The sequence below is a fragment of the Gopherus flavomarginatus genome, chromosome 7, assembly GCF_025201925.1.
Source record: "Gopherus flavomarginatus isolate rGopFla2 chromosome 7, rGopFla2.mat.asm, whole genome shotgun sequence".
Taxonomy (NCBI): Eukaryota; Metazoa; Chordata; order Testudines; family Testudinidae; genus Gopherus; species Gopherus flavomarginatus.
Genome location: NC_066623.1, coordinates 82,221,578 through 82,240,420, shown reverse-complemented (window position 1 = coordinate 82,240,420; position 18,843 = coordinate 82,221,578). Strand labels below are relative to the sequence as shown.

At 42.0% G+C, this 18,843-nt stretch overlaps 1 non-coding gene across 1 annotated transcript; it reads left to right on the top strand.

The window, feature by feature from the left end:
- Positions 1-12,766: 12,766 nt before the first annotated feature.
- Positions 12,767-12,851, top strand: TRNAR-UCU (transfer RNA arginine (anticodon UCU)). The gene is given in 2 exon segments: positions 12,767-12,803; positions 12,816-12,851. It is a non-coding gene; the product is annotated as a tRNA-Arg (tRNA).
- Positions 12,852-18,843: the final 5,992 nt, after the last annotated feature.

Below are 18,843 nucleotides of genomic sequence, written 5' to 3'. Positions count from 1 at the left end.
GAGAAGGATGTAGAACTAGGCGATGGCAGCAGGTTCATCATCGGCTGCAAAAGGACTCTAGCACACAGCTGCCTTTCTTGAACCTCAACATGTCTGATTGTTCCTTCATAATCTGCAGCAGCTCTTCCTACATGGCATGTTCTTGTTCCCTGCATACTCTCCTGTCCTTCTGTCCATGTTCTTAGACAGTGTAATCCTCCATGCTCTGAGCGCTGTCTTGTCACTCTCTGAGGCATGCATTAACTCACCGAACCTGTCCTCCTGAGTCTTCTTTATCTCCCTTCTAATCTGGGAAAGTCTCAGTCTTGGTGTGGAAGATGCGCCAACGGACAAGTTTTCAGCTTCAAGGAATGCAAAGCATAAGGGTCGCATTGACAGTGCATACATTGTTTCTAGTGCAAGGTTAATTTTTTTTTTTATAAATAAACCACCTCTCAATACACTTCACTGCAAACCACATGTAAACAACAACTGCTGGTTATTGCAAAAATCGGTTTGCTGCTCTAGCCCTGGTGAGTAAGGCCACGAGACATGGGCAAGAGGTCTTGTGCTGCTGCTTTTGTGAAGACATCCTTGGAATGGAACTCAAGAAAAGTCCCCTTTCCCCTAGCAACCTGGATGGTGCTTGAGGACAGGCACCAGCGTAAAGACCCCCCAAACAGTTTGTTTTTTTACAAAAGCAGCACTGGGTTGGAGGGAAGGGAGACAAACGGGAAAATATCACCCCTCTAGCCCCCCTGCCCCCCCTCCACACACTGAGGCTTGCAATACACGGTGATCACTTCCAACCACAACCACAGCATGTTTGGGAAAACATGGTTGTCTGACACAGATTTCACCAAACCGGGGGTGGGTGGCGGTGGGGAATAGATTATTTGTTGAATTGTTTGTAGGTTAAGGGCTAGCATTGAAAACTTCCCCCAAGTGACACTATGCGATATCTCTCTCCTGAAGGTAACAGAGGCAGCAAGGGAGCAGATGCTGCAAGTGTCTGGGTACAGACCTGGTCCTTATGTTGCAATGCTGTGTGCTGAAATGATGCCAGCTGTTAATACTGGAATGGTAGGGGAAAGTGTCCTACAATGGTGGATGAAATAAGAAAGCCTTTCCCAGAAACTTTCTGCAAAAGATTGCGGAGTACTTCCATGAAAGCTTCCTAGAGATCTCCATGGAGGATTCCCAGGCCATCCCCATGCACATAAACAGTCTTTTCGGAGAGCATCCTCTGCATAGCTGGAGTAGCCACTGATACCCACAACACCTACTTTTTGGTTCAGATTAAACATAAAAAATAGCACGTAGCTCCTACAGTTTGATTGGAAATGTGTATTCACCAGAGATGCCTTCCCTGGTATCATGTTCCGCCGTCAACCGGTCCTGTGAAGGGATGGGCTCCAGGGTTAAAAACAATGGATCCTCTGCTTGCCTGCCTCACATTCTCCTCTTTCTTCTCCTCCTCATCAATGATGTCCTCCTCGTTGTTGCTTGAGGTCACCTGGGGCTCCTGAGAGGTATCCATGGAGCGTTTTGGGGTAGTGGTGGGGTTGCTGCCAAGAATCGCATGCAGCTGTTCATAAAAGCAATATGTCTGTGGGGCACAATCAGAATGCCTATTCGCCTCCCTTGTCTTCTGGTATGCTTGCCAAAGCTCCTGTATTTTCACACAGTACTGCTGTGTGTCCCTGGTGTAGCCCTTCTCCCCCATCCAATCTTTTCATAGGTGTCCGCATTTCTTCTGCTGGATCGGAACTCTGCCTGCACAGACTCTTCTCCCCACACAGCAACAAGATCCACCACCTCCTGTGTACTCCATGCTAGAGTGTGTTTGCGGCCTTCAGTCTCCATGATCAGCTGTGCTGACGAGCTCTCCATGCTGATCAAAATGAAATGAAAATTCAAAAGGTCCCGGGTCTTTAAAAGGAGAGCGGCTGTTTCCTGTGTACCTGGCTGATGTGCAGTGGAATTGAAAGTGCTCTCTAGAGCGGTCACCGTGGAGCACTGTGGGACACCTCCTGGAGGACAATTCATTCAAATTACACAACGTAATATCTACACTATCCCCATGTCAACCCATGGATGTCAAATCAAGCACTACGCCTCTTGTGGAGCTGGAGTACAGAAGTCAACTTTACAGACGACTTGGGACTCAGTAGTGTAGACTCACACATTATTACAGGGGTTCTCAAACTGGGGATTGTGACTCCTCAGGGGGTCACGAGGTGACTGGGGGGGGTGTTGCAAACTGTCAGCCTCCACCCCCAAACCCTGCTTCACCTCCAGCATTTATAATAGTGTTAAATATTAAAAAAGTGTTTTTAATATATAGGCTTGTTGTGTGAAAGAGGTCACCCACTGCATTATTAGATCAACTTAATGCGGCTTATATTGACCTAAGTTTGTAGTGTAGACCTATGAGACTGCCTCTCTTTCTGCAGTGTCCCATGGTCTCTTGGGCTCAGCAAGAAGGTTTAAGCTAATATTCCCCCAGGAAACACTTGATCGCATCAGCAGCAAGGCATTCTCTAGAGATAATGTGCAGCTCTGCAAATTGCTCCAGCTGGAAAGCCACGAGAGCTCAAACTGCCAACCTTTCACAGGAGATGCAAAACATCTCTTTATTCAAGCTGTGATGCTGGCAGACCAGATGCCAGCTCATGCCAAGGCCCTTAGAAATGACAAATGAATAATTGGAAACCAGATGGTCTCACCTGTGCGTAGTATTGTTAAGATAGGTATTCGACTTATATCAATATGTATTGTGTTTAGACTTGATGAAATGCTTGTAAATTACTTCATGCATTAATCTCACTTACAACCTCTATATCCCATGTTATATGTTAATTCTTATGTGTTGGTTCTATAGCTGTAAAATGTTTGTTTTGAAACTATGTAGCTCACCGAAAAGGATAAAACATCACCTACTGCAAAATGCTGGATTCCTACAGAAGGTGTTATCTCCTCCTGCCCATCAGGAAAGACTATTGAATCCAAATGGGCCATTGTGGAACAAAGACTTTGTTGATTGCTTCTCCAGCAGTCCTGAAGAGGGCACATGCCCAAGCCCTCATTCTGTCACAACTTGAATAAAAATGCCTGTTAAAGAGACCTACTTATCCATTTGCTGCTTAAACTCTGAGGGGTTGAGGATTTCTAATTAGGCCTTGGCTACACTGGCACTTTACAGTGCTGCAACTTTCGCGCTCAGGGGTGTGAAAAAAGGGTGTAGTTTACGTGCAGCACTGGGAGAGCTCTCTCCCAGCGCTGGTGCTCCGACCACACTCACACTTCAAAGCGCTGCCATGGCAGCGCTTTGAAATTTCAAGTGTAGCATAAGTGTATGCAAGGAGTCCCCAGCTGTTTTGCCTGCATTAGCCCTAAAGGATATACAGAGTCTGATTACTATACAAGTTTCCATTACCTGTTGAAACCTGACTGAAACTCAATTGTGTGTATGTTTACCTGCTTTAACCTTGTAATTAACTCATTTCTTTTTCCTAGTTAATAAACCTTTCGTTAGTTTATTACAGGATTGGCAACAAGCGTTGTCTTTGGCGTGAAATCCAAAGTGCAAATTGACCTGGGGTCAGTGACTGGTCCTTTGGGACTGGGAGTAACCTGAATATTTTGTGATCGTTGGTGTAAAGTGACCATCTATAACAGAGTCAAGGTTGTCTGGGTGGCAAGATAGATCAGAATGATGAAGGGGACTGTTTGTGACTCCATGTTAAGGCTGTTATAATGCTTGAGGACTTTACACTTGTTGCTTGGTTGGCAAAATCTAAGTATAGAACTCATAACCAGCTTGGGATTTGTGCCCTGCTTCTTAACAGTCTGCCCTGAGGTTGGTATTCTTGCTCATGAGCCACTCCAGACAGCGTGACACAGGCTGATGAGAATGAACACTGGAATGCACAGGGTAAACAGTCTCCTTGAAAACTGTAATGGAGTGCCCATCTCCAGACTACCCATTCATAGCATGGAGTAGCCCTGCAGCATCCTTTCCTCAGTATTCCTCTGTTCAGGGCTCCACAGTAACTTCACAGACGCTCTCTCATACCAATTACACCCTTACTTGAGCTACTTCCAAAATAAAGTCCTCACAGTCCAAATCAAAAGGCTTTTACACTCATCCTTTCCCACTCTTAATCAAGCTACTCATAGGCCTTCCTGCTGGAGACTTCCCTGCCTTGGCAGGTCATTCCCAGCCCTATCTAGCTGGAGTTTTTTCACCTCTGGTGTCTCAGGATTCCCTAGAGGAGCCTTCTTATCCTCTGCAAACTACAGGCACCTTCTAATGCCCTACAGCCCTCTCATCTCCACTCCAGGACCTTCCTTTTCTATCTTAGAGGTCTGATTGTGTCACATGACCTTCATTTTCCCCACCTGGAGAGGACCGCTGGCTATGTCACAAATGGAGCTGAGACTCATTGCTCTATATAGGGCCAGCCACCCTGTGACAATCAACAATTCTTCAATGTTTGGACCCTGAAGAACATGCCCTATATTTTATTGATGGGAAATAGTTATAATGTTGTGCTATTCCTGGCTCTGCCATTCATTCCTTGGCCAAGTCACTTTAACCACCCACTGCCTCAGTTTCCCCATCTGTCAAATAGGCGTAATGACATTCAGATTAGTACATTGCTTTAAGAGCTACAATGATAAGAGCTAAGTAATAAATGTGGTAAAGTATACCCAGATAGCATTGTAACAGGCACCTTATAAATGTGTGTAATAAAGTAATCCAAAAATCATCAAAAATGTAATGAAGGTGCTTGATCATTGCTACAGGTACTTCCCATGGAACATCTCACCTATGTGGACTTCAAATCAGAAGACAAAATAGTTATCTGCTGTCACTCACAGGATATAGTAGTTTGTCAGTGACCTATTGCACCTTTATGACAGTTCAAAAGGACTGTAACAACAGTAGATCTGGCACCAGGAAATTCCTCCTGTGGTAAAGAGCCAGCATATCAGCACTACAACACGAACGTTTCCCAACCTTCCTGAAGCTAGAGAAGTGTGAGCATGTCCAGAGTATCCTTCCCTCCACAGGAAGCCAGATGCAAGCAAAGGGCAGTCTTGAGACTGCCTGTGTTATGGGGGCGTGACTCAAAACTGCAGCGCCTCCCTCTGGTTGTCCTGGGAATTAGTTCTGTGCCCTCTTCAGGTGGTGTCTTCCTTCCATGCCAAGTGCAGTCTACTGTTTAACCATTTCCCCAGTGGTGAGGAGCAGGGGGAGGGACCCAGCCCCACCCACTACTCCGGGTCCCAGCCCAGGAACCCTATATATAGCAGCCACTTACTGCCTCCTCTCCGACTCCTCTGTGGATCTCCCTGAGCCACTTCCCTGCAGCTCCAGTTCCCTCTTTGCCTTAGCCTCAGGGCCTCAGCCTGCAGCACTGTTATGTCCAGGGTGCTTGCTGCCCTCAGCCTGCAAAGCAGTCAGTCTACCGCCTCCTCAAGCTCCAGGGAGTGACTTCCTCTGCTCTGCTCCGCAGCCCTGCTTAAATGAACCTGCTGGGCCACGATTGGCTGCTCCCTTCAGACTCTTTCTAATTGGCTGCCTCCGGCACAGTCGCCCTAGGGCTGCTTTTAACTCCTTTCCTGCTAGTGTGGGACAGCTGCCCCAGCACACTGCCCTAACCTGCACCTGCAGTTGAAGCATCCCCAAGCTAGCTCCAGAATAGGGAAGGCACAAAGGTAACAGAAACTCACTTTTTTCATCTTCCTAGGATCAGCGCAAAGCAGAGCTTTGGTATAGGGATGAATCAGACTCACAAGATCTTATTCTGCAAACCGTATGTATAGCCCAGGATGTGCTAGAATAAGACATCTTATTTCCCATGCAGCAGCACCACCTGCTGGCCAACAAACAAAGCAGACTTTGCACTGGAACTGTAGCCAGGATAAAGGAGGAAATTAATTTATTAGAATAATTTGGAATATCCTTTTCGGCGTCTTTTGTTTAACTGTTTTATTAACCAGTAACCTTTACTTATTTTACTTAGTGGAGGAAGGGTATGGGGTCAGTTTGTCAGCTGGTAAATTCCATGTAGTGTGTGATACAATCTCCAGCTTCCCAGATTAGCCCAATAACATGTCACACTTAACATCAGCAAATGTCTTAATGCACCAGGAGGATGACACAACAAATCAGGTAGCTATATGAGTCAAGAGATGTATGCCTTTTAAAATGTATATTTTGGGGATCCTCTGGAAGTCTCTATTCCCTATTGTATCCATCCTCAGAGGAGAGCTGAATGTGGCTCTAGGTCCATGGAAAGTCCCTTAAGTCTTCTCCAATAATCTTACCTCCTTCATCACATAGCAGGACTTCTTCAGGGACCTCATCAGCAGCCATCTTATCCTCCTATACCAGGATGTAAACAAATTAAGCACACAGAAAATCTGAAAAAAATAGAAGAGGCTGGTATGAATCTCAGAGGCCTTCACATGCACATATTCAGCATCAGACTTCTCACTATGAACTCAAGTCTGATTCGTCACTGTTTGGCAATTTGTGCAGTCATTTACCCCTATGCTAAGCAGGCGTATAATTATATCAAATCAGAATGGAAACATTTGAAGAGTTTCTTTAAATACATTGGGAGCAAGGGAAAAATGAAGAAAAGCATAGGTCCTCTACTTAGCAGGAAAGGAGAACTAATAACTGATGCTATCAAGAAAGCTGAGGTATTTAATGCTTATTTTTGCATCAGTCTTCTCTAAAGGGGTTAACGGTGACCAGATACTCAACACAACAACAACACAGGGAAAGAACACAAGCCAAAATAGGGAAAGAACGGGTTAAAGAATATTTAGACAAGTTAGATGTATCCAAGTTGGCAAGGCCTGATGAAAGTCCTCCTAGGGTTCTTAAGGAACTAGTTGCAATCTTGGACCCATTAGCAATTATCTTGGAGAACTCAAGGAGGACAGGTTCCAGAGGACTGGAAAAGGGCAAACATAGTACCTATCATTAAAAAGGGGAACAAAGAGGACAGGGCAAATTATAGACCAGTCAGCCTAACTTTAAGACCTGGAAAGATATTGGAACAAATTATTAAGCAATTTGTAAGCACCTAGAGCATAACAGGGTTATAAGGAATAGCCAGACAGGGTTACTGGCCTAATGAGATGGGGGAAAACATAGATGTGATATATTTTGACACAGTCCCCCATGACATTCTCGTAAGTAAACCAGGGAAATGTGGTCTAGATGAAATTACTATAAAGTGAGTGCACAATTGGTTGAAAGACCATATTCAAAGAGTAGCTATCAATGGTTCATTGTTAAAGTAGGAGGACATATCTAGTGGGATCCTATGGGGTCAGTCCTGGATCCGGTAGTATTCAATTTTTTCATTAATGACTTGGATAATGGAGTGGAGAGTTTGCTTATAAAATTTGCTCCTTACACCAAGGCTGGGAGGGGCGGCAAACACTTTGGAGAACAGGTGCAGCATTCAAAACAACCTTGACAAATTGGAGAATTGGTCTGAAACCAACAAGATGAAATTCAGTAAAGATGATTGCAAAGTACTACACTTAGGAAGGAAAAAGTAAATGCACAATTACAAAACAAGGAATAACTGACTATGTGGTAGTATTGCTGGAAAGGATCTGGGGCAAGGTTATTGTGAATCACAACTCTACATGAGTCACCAATGTGATGTAGTTGTGAAAAAGGCTAATATCATTCTGACGTGTATTAACAGGGTTATTATATATAAGACATGGGAGGTAACTGTGTCCTGCTCTACTTGCTGTTGGTGAGGCCTCAGCTGGAGTACTGTGTCCAGTTCTGGGGGTCACACTAAAAGAAAGATGTGGAGAAATTGGAGAGAGTCCAGATGAGAGCAACTAAAATGATACAAGGTTTAGAAAATATGTGGAAGGTTAAAAAAACTGGGGAAGGTTCTGTATTGAGAAAAGATGACTTGGGGACCTAACAGTCTCCAACTATGTTAACAGAAGTTATAAAGACTGTGATCAATAGTTCTTCATGTCCATGAAGGTACAATAAGAAGTAATGGGCTTAATCTGCAGCAAGGGAGATTTAGGTTAGATATTCGGAAAAACTTTCTAACTGTCAGGATAGTTACACTCTGGAGGCTTTTAAGAACAGGTAAGACAAACACCTGTCAAGAATAGTCTAGGTTTACTTGATCCTGACTTAGTGCAGGGGACTGGATTTGATGACTTTCTCGAGCAACCTTCCAGCCCCGCATTTCTATGATTCTATGATTTTTACAGTCACTTTGCACTGGAATAAATATGGTATAGCCAATCCTAAGTGTTCACAAATCATGAGATTTAAAAAATAATAATGCATTGGGGGGGTATTTGCCTCCTGGTTTTTGAGATTTTAGGGTACACTCAGCTCACATTTTTAAAGCTTTTCTCATATCCATGAGGGCTAGAAACTTTTTTTTTAAAAAAGAAAGAAAGAAAGAAAGAAAGAAAGAAAGAAAGAAAGAAAGAAAGAAAGAAAGCTGAGATTCTCACATAGAGTTTAAGGCCAGAAAGGACCAGTCGATCATCTAGTCTGACCTCCTGTTTATCAAAGGCCACCAACACGACCCAGCACCCACACACTAAACCCAACAACTGCAATTAGACCAAAGTATTGCCGTCCACAAGGGTAGCCTGTTATCTGCCACAGGTAGAGAATAGGAAGGACTGAGGTGCACCATTGCTTGAGGCCCTTGCAATGACAGGGAAACGATTAAATGAAATACACCCAGATAATGCTGGAAAGTGACCCACACCCACTTGCTCCAGAGGAAGGTGAAAAAAAAACCCCAAGGTCACTGCAAATCTGACCCGGGAGAGAATTCCTTCCCAACCCCACATTCGGTGTTTAGTTAGTCCTACATATGTGAGCTAGAATCAGCCAACCAAGCACCTGAGAGAGACTGCTCAGTGCCACTTCAGAGCTCTGGCACACCCCACTCTGTGTCACATCTCCAGCCATGATCCCCAATGCTTCAGGGGAAGGAGATACAAAAACCTTCCAGAATATATTTGGGGGGGAGGCGCGAGGGGGAGAATTCCTTCCTGACCCCTGGTGGTGGCCAGTTAAATCCCTGAAGCATGAGCTTTAGGAACACAAAACAAGCCTGAAGTGAGCCCCCAGGCTACTGAGCTTTGCCCTGCACCATCGCATGCATGCAACCCAATCATGCAATTGCACTCATAAATGTATACAGTTCTTTCTTAAAAACTAATTAAGTTGTTTATCCCCACAACTTCTATTGGGAGGCTCATCCAGAACCTCACCCCACTGATGGTTAGAAACTTTCTTCTAATTGCCAGCCTGAATTTGTTCACGGTCAGTTTATAGTCACTTGTTCTTGTGCCAACACTATCCTTTATCTTAAATAGATCATCACCTTGCCTGTTACTTACCCCCCTAATGTATTTATAGAGAGTTATCATATCCCCTTCTAAACCTTTTTGCAAGGCTACACAAGGCAAGCTCTTCTAGTCTCCTCCCATAAAATAAGCCCTCCATTCCCTGACCATCCTAGTAGCCCTTCTCGTCACCTGTTCCAGTTTAAATTAATCTTTATTGAACATGGGTGACCAGAACGATACACAGTATTCCAAATGAGGGCTTACCAGTGTCTTGTGCAATGGCATTTAATACTTCTCTATTTTTACTGAAAATGCCATGCCTAATACATCCTAGGATCACATTTGCCTTTCTAAGTCATGTGCTTATCATGTTAATGCCTATGGGTCTTTTCTACCTCTAGCTACTATGATCCTACAACCTGTTCAAAATCCAACAGTCCTTAGGGCATGATTACCGCTCTTGACTGAAAATCCTGATCTTGTTGTAGTTAAAGGAAGTTTCGCATGGACTTGGTGCTGGAATTTTACTCCCTATGTTTCTGAGGACTTGATTTAGCAACAGGCACCCACCATCATTTGGAGCAGTGCCATAGGTAGATTAATCAGTCCAGAACTCAATTGTAATCTACACTTGTTTTCATTTAGATTTGGGATAATTCATTCATGTAATCTGTAGAATTTTCACTCTCTAATTTATCCTGTTTTTGATCTCTCCACCCACACATTTTTTACAGAGTTCAAAAATATCTTTTAATTGGAACAATCTCTCTCTCTCTCTCTCTCTCTCTCTCTGTGACTTTAGTCACAGGCTTATCATTCCAACATCAAACACAAGTGCTAAGTAATTTACAAACAAAAATAAATACATAAATCCTGGAGAGCTAACAATCTAAGGTCCCAGTCCCATAAAGACTTATGCATGTGCTTAACTTTCTACAGTGTGAGTGGTCCCGCTGAAGTCTTTGCAGAACTGGGGCCCAAATGGTAATACTGTAAAGAAGAAAAAGTCATGGTTAAGTGTATTATTTCATTTGGGTATCTAAACTACAGATTCACCTATGAATTGTACACACAATAAATGCTGACAAAAACGTGTCTCTCATCCCTGCCCATCTCTTTATTTTACACATTTTTTTTACATCTTTTTTACATTTTACAGATTGCAAACTCTTTGAGGCTGGGTCTGTGTCTTTTACTAGATGTCTGTAAAGCATCTAGCACAATGGGATCCCGACCTGGTTGAAGCCTATAATTATTAATTTAATTAATAAATAAAATAATATAAACTACATGTGCAATATTGGGTGTCATATTTTGATATTTTACTTTACGTAGAAAGATCTTAGAATTTATTTCTATTGGTACTTTCAGCAGGTCAAAGAAAATCTTATCTAAGAAATTCTTTCCCCTCTCTGGGATATATGAGCCAGATTTTGCACTCTATATTTTGCAAAGCCATTTTATGTTCTTTGTAGTCATTCTGAATTGACCTATTGTGACATTATCATAACAGAAAACAAGACCCGCTCTGAAGTAGTTTGGAGGAACTTGTACAAAAACAGAACATATAAATCCAAAAGAAAAGAAGCCTTAGAGTGTTGCACTTTTCTGGCTTACATGCTTTACAAGCACTACCATTTGTGTATACGGGGCCAGTGAATGGGAATTTATCAGTTCTATGATTGCCAAGATGGCCTGGTAATTACTGCAGAAAAATTCTACAAAAGCCATATTATCTGCCAAACAGATAATTACATTCTGTTTAACTAAATCCCTGCTGCAATTTCAACTGGATACAGTAGTCTTCACTTGACATCCTAAACCACTGGGTAGCATTGCTGTGCATTACATAGTCACAGCTGCGCAGTTGCACCTCAGAGGTGGTTGCACTTCAGAAGTATGTGGAAGAAGTATGTCTTATTTATATCACATTTGTTTTTCTCAGGTTTGATTCCAGGTGCAAAAGTGTTTCTATGCCTTCCACACCACAAAGACTGGTCTCCAGCCTGGAAACTACTGAAGTCTCCAGTACAGATTGCACAGGACTGTTTTTCTGTCAGTCCCCTAGGTGTTTTGTCTTCCAGATTTCCACACACTACACCTCTACCTCGATATAATATGACCCGATATAACACAAATTCAGATATAATGCGGTAAAGCAGCGCTCGGGGGGGCAAGGCTGCACACTCTGGTGGATCAAAGCAAGTTTGATATAACGCAGTTTCACCTATAACACAGTAAGATTTTTTAGCTTCCGAGGACAGCGTTATACCGAGGTAGAGGTGTATCTGTGATTCAGCTGGTGTCCAGAATCACTGCAATAACTCGTGTAATGCTGCAATTGATCAGATTGTCACAAACAAAACCGTCATTGTTCCAAATTCAGTGGGTGAAGCTGTAGTTGTCTTAGAAATGCTGATTTTGTTTTTTCACTGAAGATACACATTGCAAAAATCAGCATCCTAGAAATAATTTTCACATCATAAACTTCAGAGAGTGCAAAGGTTTCAAGAACAAAAAGGAGTCAGATGGCACCGAAGGTTTCAAGCAGACTCAACATATTTTTTTGTTTTACCATTGCCGCTATGGCTTCAGAAGTAGAGCCTTCGAGTTTATGTTCCTTCATTTTTATGACAAAGCCAAAGCAATGTAAAGAGAAAGGATTATTAATACTCCTATCAACAAACACAGTGCTATAAAACATGCTTAATACATCCAAGACTGATTTTATTTATGGACATTGATTTAGTGCTCATTGCTATAGTACCTAGCAGGACCCAATCCAACAAACACATATGCATACTTTACTTATGTTCATACTTGTAGGATCAGTTCCACAGTATGTTCCAAAATAATTTCTCAGTAATAAAGATAATAAATGATTAATAGTGAATAATAAACACAATCATGTTAAAATGAATAAAAACATTAACAAAATAAATGCTTAGTGCTAGAAATAACATCATTACCACGATTTGTTAATGTCTATACAGCATTTTGAATATGTGCTGTGCTATTATCATTGATCTATTTTGTATAATAAATGTATAGTAGTAAGCATAAACCTAATGAGTTGAAATAAAATAGAGATTTAATATTATATTCACTAGTATTGATTAAAATATAATTAATCAGCAAGAAAATATACTTTAAATTCCTTTAAAATAACTCTCTTTTTTAAAAGTTTTCAAACTAAATTTAAGAAGCAGCAGTTTAAGAAAGGGCTGTAGAAGTGAGTGGGGTTGTTTAAGGATGTGATTCTTTTCAGGACTTGACCTAATTGGGTTAAGTAAAGAAAGGAGGACCCCGTCTCTGACTGCCGACCGATCGCCCCCAATACAGCAGGACGCAACGCTCTTTCTATAGGTTGTATGGCTGATATGCAAGAAATCCAACAGGTGGCTCCGTGGCGCAATGGATAGCGCATTGGACTTCTAGAGGATGAAGGGATTCAAAGGTTCCGGGTTCGAGTCCCGGCGGAGTCGCGTTTTTCTTTTAAGTTACTTAATAAAGTATTTTAATTTTTATTCCTAGCAACCTTTCCCGCCGCAGCAGGGACCGACCGGAGCTTCCCGAGATCCGGCCGCGGGAGGAAACTGCCCAACCTGGGCCCTGCCTTCAGCCCCCGCGGCCGGACTCGGGGCCTCAGTCAGCAGGCGCTCGGGGTACGGGGCTGAGGCCGCGGCGGGGGTGAGGGCGGCTCGGTCCCGGGCCAGGGAGCCCAGGGCTCTGCGCCCCCGGCTCCACGTCTGGGTGCCTCTCCCAGGCGCCCGGGGCGTCCTTGAGCTGGGGAGCGAGTCACCCCCACGGGCCCGCTGCCCCAGGCAGCCGCTGCAAACCCCCCGCAACCACTCGGGCAGGAGGAGCCCCGGCCCGCCAGAGGCCCAGCGCGGGGGCGCAAGCGGGACACTGGGGGGTCTAACCCGCTTCTGCGCGTGTTGCACGAAGGCTGAAGCCGAGCGGCACCCGAGGGCCCGGACTGCTGCTTTCCCCGAGCCCCGCCCCGCCCCGCCCCTTTGTAACACAGGAGTCCCTGTACCGGGAGCCTGCTGGCTGGTTCCCAGCGCTAAGAACAGGCGGGACAAGGGCAGCAGCAGCACAACGCCCGGGGGACTCAGCTCTGGTCACTCAAGCCTCCGAGCACCTGATAAATGGATCTGGCCCTGGGGTGAAAGCAGGGACTGAAGACGGGCACGAGCAGGCTTCAGCTAGCACCAATGAGGCTTTGTATTAGCATGAAGCCTCCCTGGGAAGTGTTTATCTCGGGTTCATTTCTATTATAACTTAATCTTGCAAAACTCGGTTCTAGATGGCTGGGAGGTGTTTACATTCATAAAATACCATGGGGTTTTATGCTGCTAAAGGGATTCTAATCTGGGGCTGGTAGATTTTCATTCCACTTTTATAAAGCCAGTACAGATGGTGTATACAGACAGTCCTTGACTTTACAACCTTTGATTTACAAAGAACAGCACTTAGGTGGTTTCTGAATTGATACACAAATTCAATTTATGACAGTGGGTTTCAACTTTATGATGCTCAGGCCTACAAGGGCCTATATTGCAATTCCGAGTTATGACATTTCGACTTACAGCACAATTTTCAGGAACCCCTGGTCACAAGGCCAAGGACTACCTCTACTTACAACATCTTCAGGCCAAAGTGCTTTGAGACCTTTGGTTGTAACAGGTGCTGTTATATAATAAATGGTAAACAGCAGGTGCATCTCATTCTAACATGACCAGTAAGTCTGCAGCAAATACATGTCTTTCCTTCTGTCTGTTTTCATAGATTCCAAAGCCAGAAGGACCTATTGTAATCATCCAGTCTGAAATCCTGCATAACACAAACCATAGCACTTCTCCAAAATAATTTCTAGAGCATATGTTTCTCTAAAACATCCCAGCTTCATTCTAAGATTGCAGTTACAGAGAATCCACCATGTTCCAATGGTTAATTACTAGCATTGTCAAAAGATGTATGCCTTAGGTCAAGCCTGCATTTGTCTAGTTTCAACTTCCAGCCAGGGGTTGTGTTATAACTTTTTTCAAACAGCCCCTACCCCGCATTCCTTATCCATGAACTCATAATTTATCTTTTTATTCCACACTTTTTAAAAGGATCAGATTTTTATGTATAGTTTATAGGAAAAAACACTGATCATCTTTCCTCCACCAACACCACTAAAAATGCAACCTGTAACGTTAGAGCTCATTTTCCTACTAGGTGAGAAAATAAAGGACTTCTTGTAAAAATATACTCTCAACTCCTCAAAACAGCACTGATCGTTTGAGGAAGAAAATTTTCAAACAAGTTTATTTAAAAGTTAGTCAAATTCATCACTGAGGGCACTGCAATGAAGTTAGGGTTGAATTTGGCCTGGTATGTTATTGTTTTCCCTCTTAAAAAAAATGCACATTAAAAAATGAGACAGAAGTGATTAAAAAAGCATTTCAATCATCTTTAAACCTAGTAAAAAACAGGAAGCCTTATTTTAACACCACAAATTAAACACTAGCAAAAAAACTTCAAATTTCAAATCCTCTTTTAGTCATGTGCATTAACAGTCTTTTCCGTCTTGCATAATCTCTTACAGTTACAGCTCCAGCTCCTCCTCCTGCCAACTGCTTTAATTATAATCATGACACTTGTCTGTCAGATTTTTTTAAAAAGTCACTAAGGGAGAAGAAGTGGGCCCAACAAACTTACATAAAACATGTGGCTACTAACAAAATGCAATACTGACATAGCATAATGGTCCTCTACCACACAAATGAGGTGGTGACAGAGGCATTTCTTTCAAAGCAGGAGACATTAATCCAAGCACCATATTCACAGCAGTGAATTAATTTTGTCTAAGACAGTTTCCCTCTCCTTTGTGCCAGTTGACTTATGCAGCTTCAAATCTCTTCTGAGAACTCACATTTTGCTTTTGTTTCCACCATTTATCTCAGCTCTGACTCTTACCCATTACAAAAAAAAGTGAAACAGCATGAGATTGTTTATGGAATCTATTTTCTATGTAAATGCTTCACTTACCCAACAGATGTATTTCCTTCCCATTGTTTACTGTTTCTCCTCCACCATGTCCCTATCCTTGTACTCACCATACTCTAGTGCTATCATTTATGGAATTTACATTGCAGGGACCTTTTCTTATATTACAAATCATTTATACAATAATGTTGTGAATGTACGCAGTATTTTACAAAGCTAGATAAGCTACCCCAAAGAGCTTACACTGTAAATGAGTTCAAGAGGGAATAAGTTGGATTTCTGAATGATACGAAAAGGAGGATTACTTGAAGAGGAGAGTGAGAGCAGATAAGGATAGGGAAAGCTCTCCAGAGACAGGGGGCAAGTATGATAGAAGGCACCCAGCTAAGAGTGGAGAAAAAGAGCAAAAAGACCAAGGCTTTTAGGTGACAAGAAATTTGAACATGATGCAGTAAGAGACAAAACCAATAGAGGAATTTAAGAAGAAAAGTGATATGGTTGGAGAGGGAAAGCAGAAGACTACATTAGGTACAGAATTTTGAACCAATTGAAAAGCAGAAGGATATGAAAAGCAGGGAGGCCAGAGAGTAGGTTATAGTGATCAAAGAATGATGAACGGCATATGGAGAAAGTCTTTTAGTGGAGAAAGGGTGGATTAAAGAGAAAGTGACAACTTTGTGAAATATTCACTACATGGTTAGAAGAGAGTCACATAACATGAAGCACAGAGTGGTATTCTCTGTGGAAAGGAAGAGGAATTAGAGGAAAGAGACACATTCCATTTTGGAAAGACCGAGCTGGCAGTCGGAGAGACAACTAAAAAAAGACTGGATAGTCAGGGAAAGGTGAAGAAAGTAGTTTGAGAAATCAGCTGCATAAAAGTCACAGTGTCTTAATTTTGTTCACTACAAGGCATTGTAATGGCACCATATTAATAGTACCAAGCTGATCATGGTACCATTGCTGATCTGATTCTTTACTAACAGTTTCATTATATTTTATTATTTGTATTATGGTAGCGCTTGGGAGCCCTCGTCATGGACCAGGACCCCATTGTACTAGGCACTGTACAAATAAAAGACAAAAAGGCAGTCCTTGTCCCAGAGAGCTTACGATCTAAGCATAAGACAAGAGACAAAAGATAGATATAGACTGGCAAGGAGTACAAGAAAACAAATCTACTCTTAATATTCATCAGAGAATATGCAACAGTCTAGGGACACTTAGGCCATCAGCAAGTGCATACTGTATACAGAAAAAAGAACCACATCACCTGCTGCTCCAAAAAATCACAGGTTTCTACCCCCTGAACTAAAGAGGAATCTCTCTTGGCAATAGTAGAGCTTATGTTTTCAGGCCAGCTTATAGAAAGCAGTATGACTACAAACTGAAATATCTGAGCAGGTCATTCCAGCACAGGACAAACAAGCTAGTATATTACATACTGTTTACACACAAAAATGAAGCTTCTCAAAACACACAGTTCTTTTATAAATCTATTTTTGATAGGCTTGTTTTATCTGTGTTGCTTATCAGTGATTTGGCCTTTTGATAGCCTTCCATCTGACAGAATATGAAATAGAACCAATGTGTTCTTTAATTAGAACTCGAGTACAGCAATGTGCTCATGTTTTAATTCTAAATTTAAACAGTTTCTGACATTTTCTTAGTATCTTACCTTTTATATCAGTCTTGTATAAATAGTGCAGGCATGATATTATGCCTCAATAATGTTAACAGTCAATAAGTTAGCTTTTGATTTAAGAGGTCATACCTTCTTATTTTAAAATGTCACTAAAAGTCTTTTGCACAAAAAATATATTCTAATTTTAAAATAGCTACAAAAATTCTGTATATTTGTATACAAGTTCATATGGCCATTGTTCATAACACTCAAACACTTCAAAACATTTCTTATTCCAATTTTGTTCTTTCCTGTTTGTCCAATATTGATATTGTTCTGCTTCCACATTTCTTACAGAGCACAACAGAGCACAGTTCTTGTTTTATTTCTTTGTTCTTGCATTATCATCAATGATGTATGCACAGGTCTGATACACAAATACAGGAGTGACGATAGTAGAACAGAAACTACAGCTCAGCCAAGATTTGCAGAAGTGATGGATATCTGTATGTCCCCAACTTGACACTTTAGCTCAGCAGTTTCAAAATGCAAAGCCTCTAAGTTGTTGAGTTGGGCACCGAAAATTTGTAATTGTTTTTGAAAATCTTGGTCCTAGCCTGTCTCCAACAGTGACTAATGCTGGATTGCTTTAGAAAAAATGTAAATGCAAGACAGCGAGGCATGGGGGAATTTCTTCCTAACTTCAGTTGGTGATCACTGTATGGCTCGAGCCATGAGGGCTGACAGCTCTAAGTCTATCCTAGCTGCTCAGAGCTCAGGATATTTTCCGACACAAATGTCCAATCTCTTAATACAAATTTTTACTACACTATTTAAGTCACATTTCCTTTAGTAAGGAGCTATAAAATAGGATCGTGAAGGCCATCTCTACACATTTTACATCTATCATCTCTCCTCAGTTTTTCTTTTCCTTTCCTCTCCTGGACAGTCCATCCCATACAATCCCACTATTACTGAATGAAGTACCAATAATTTCCTACCATCAACTTCTGTTCTACCATTAAGTTTTCTGTATTATTCTCTATCCTAACATTAATAATAAATTAATATATTAGCTGCAACAGCAGTACAAAAATACTGTAGGGTCATTCAAAAGACAGCCTAAACTTTTACTGAAAATACATGTGACTATGCAAGGTGATGGACTGACAGGTTGAGGAACTGAAGTACATGGCACCTAGAGAATCTGCAAGGGCAGTGCAAGCTTCCCAAATCTATGTACCAGTTTCCCTCAATCTTGATTTGGAGGGACTATCACTAGAGTTGAAAAGAGTTGTTGTTTCCTCATCCATTCAGTTCTTAGCTTCTCAGCTAAAACTGCCAACAAGAATAGCAATTACCATAATACCAGTTGTGGTAGTCTGTGTATACTAGAAAACTGACTGACCCCATGGAGTCATTTCGTATCAATGGCTAAACAGACAAGTGGTAAAAATACATAACCCTCAACAAAAAAAGAGTGGATTTTAAAAAGATAAGTATGTGGAATCTAGAGGATAATCTGCACCATGCTATATTCAGTCTTCAGATGTGGAACACTCCACTACCAGAGACCAAGCCAAACAAGAATAATTACTTTTAAAATAGCATGCAAGAGCCATATCAATGCACAAGTCATTTCTCATTAACCACTGCTAAAGAACAGCCCAGCAACTCCTCTTACTGAGGCAACAGATAAGGAACAACTAACTCAACTGAGCAATGTAACAAGGGAAAGATGACGTGTAAGCTCCTTTCAATAAAAAATGTGCTTAATAAATTATGCAAATAGAGGCTAGACTCTACAGAGACCAAGAAGCAGACAAAAGTGATGAGGCCTTAGATTTGGCAGTATC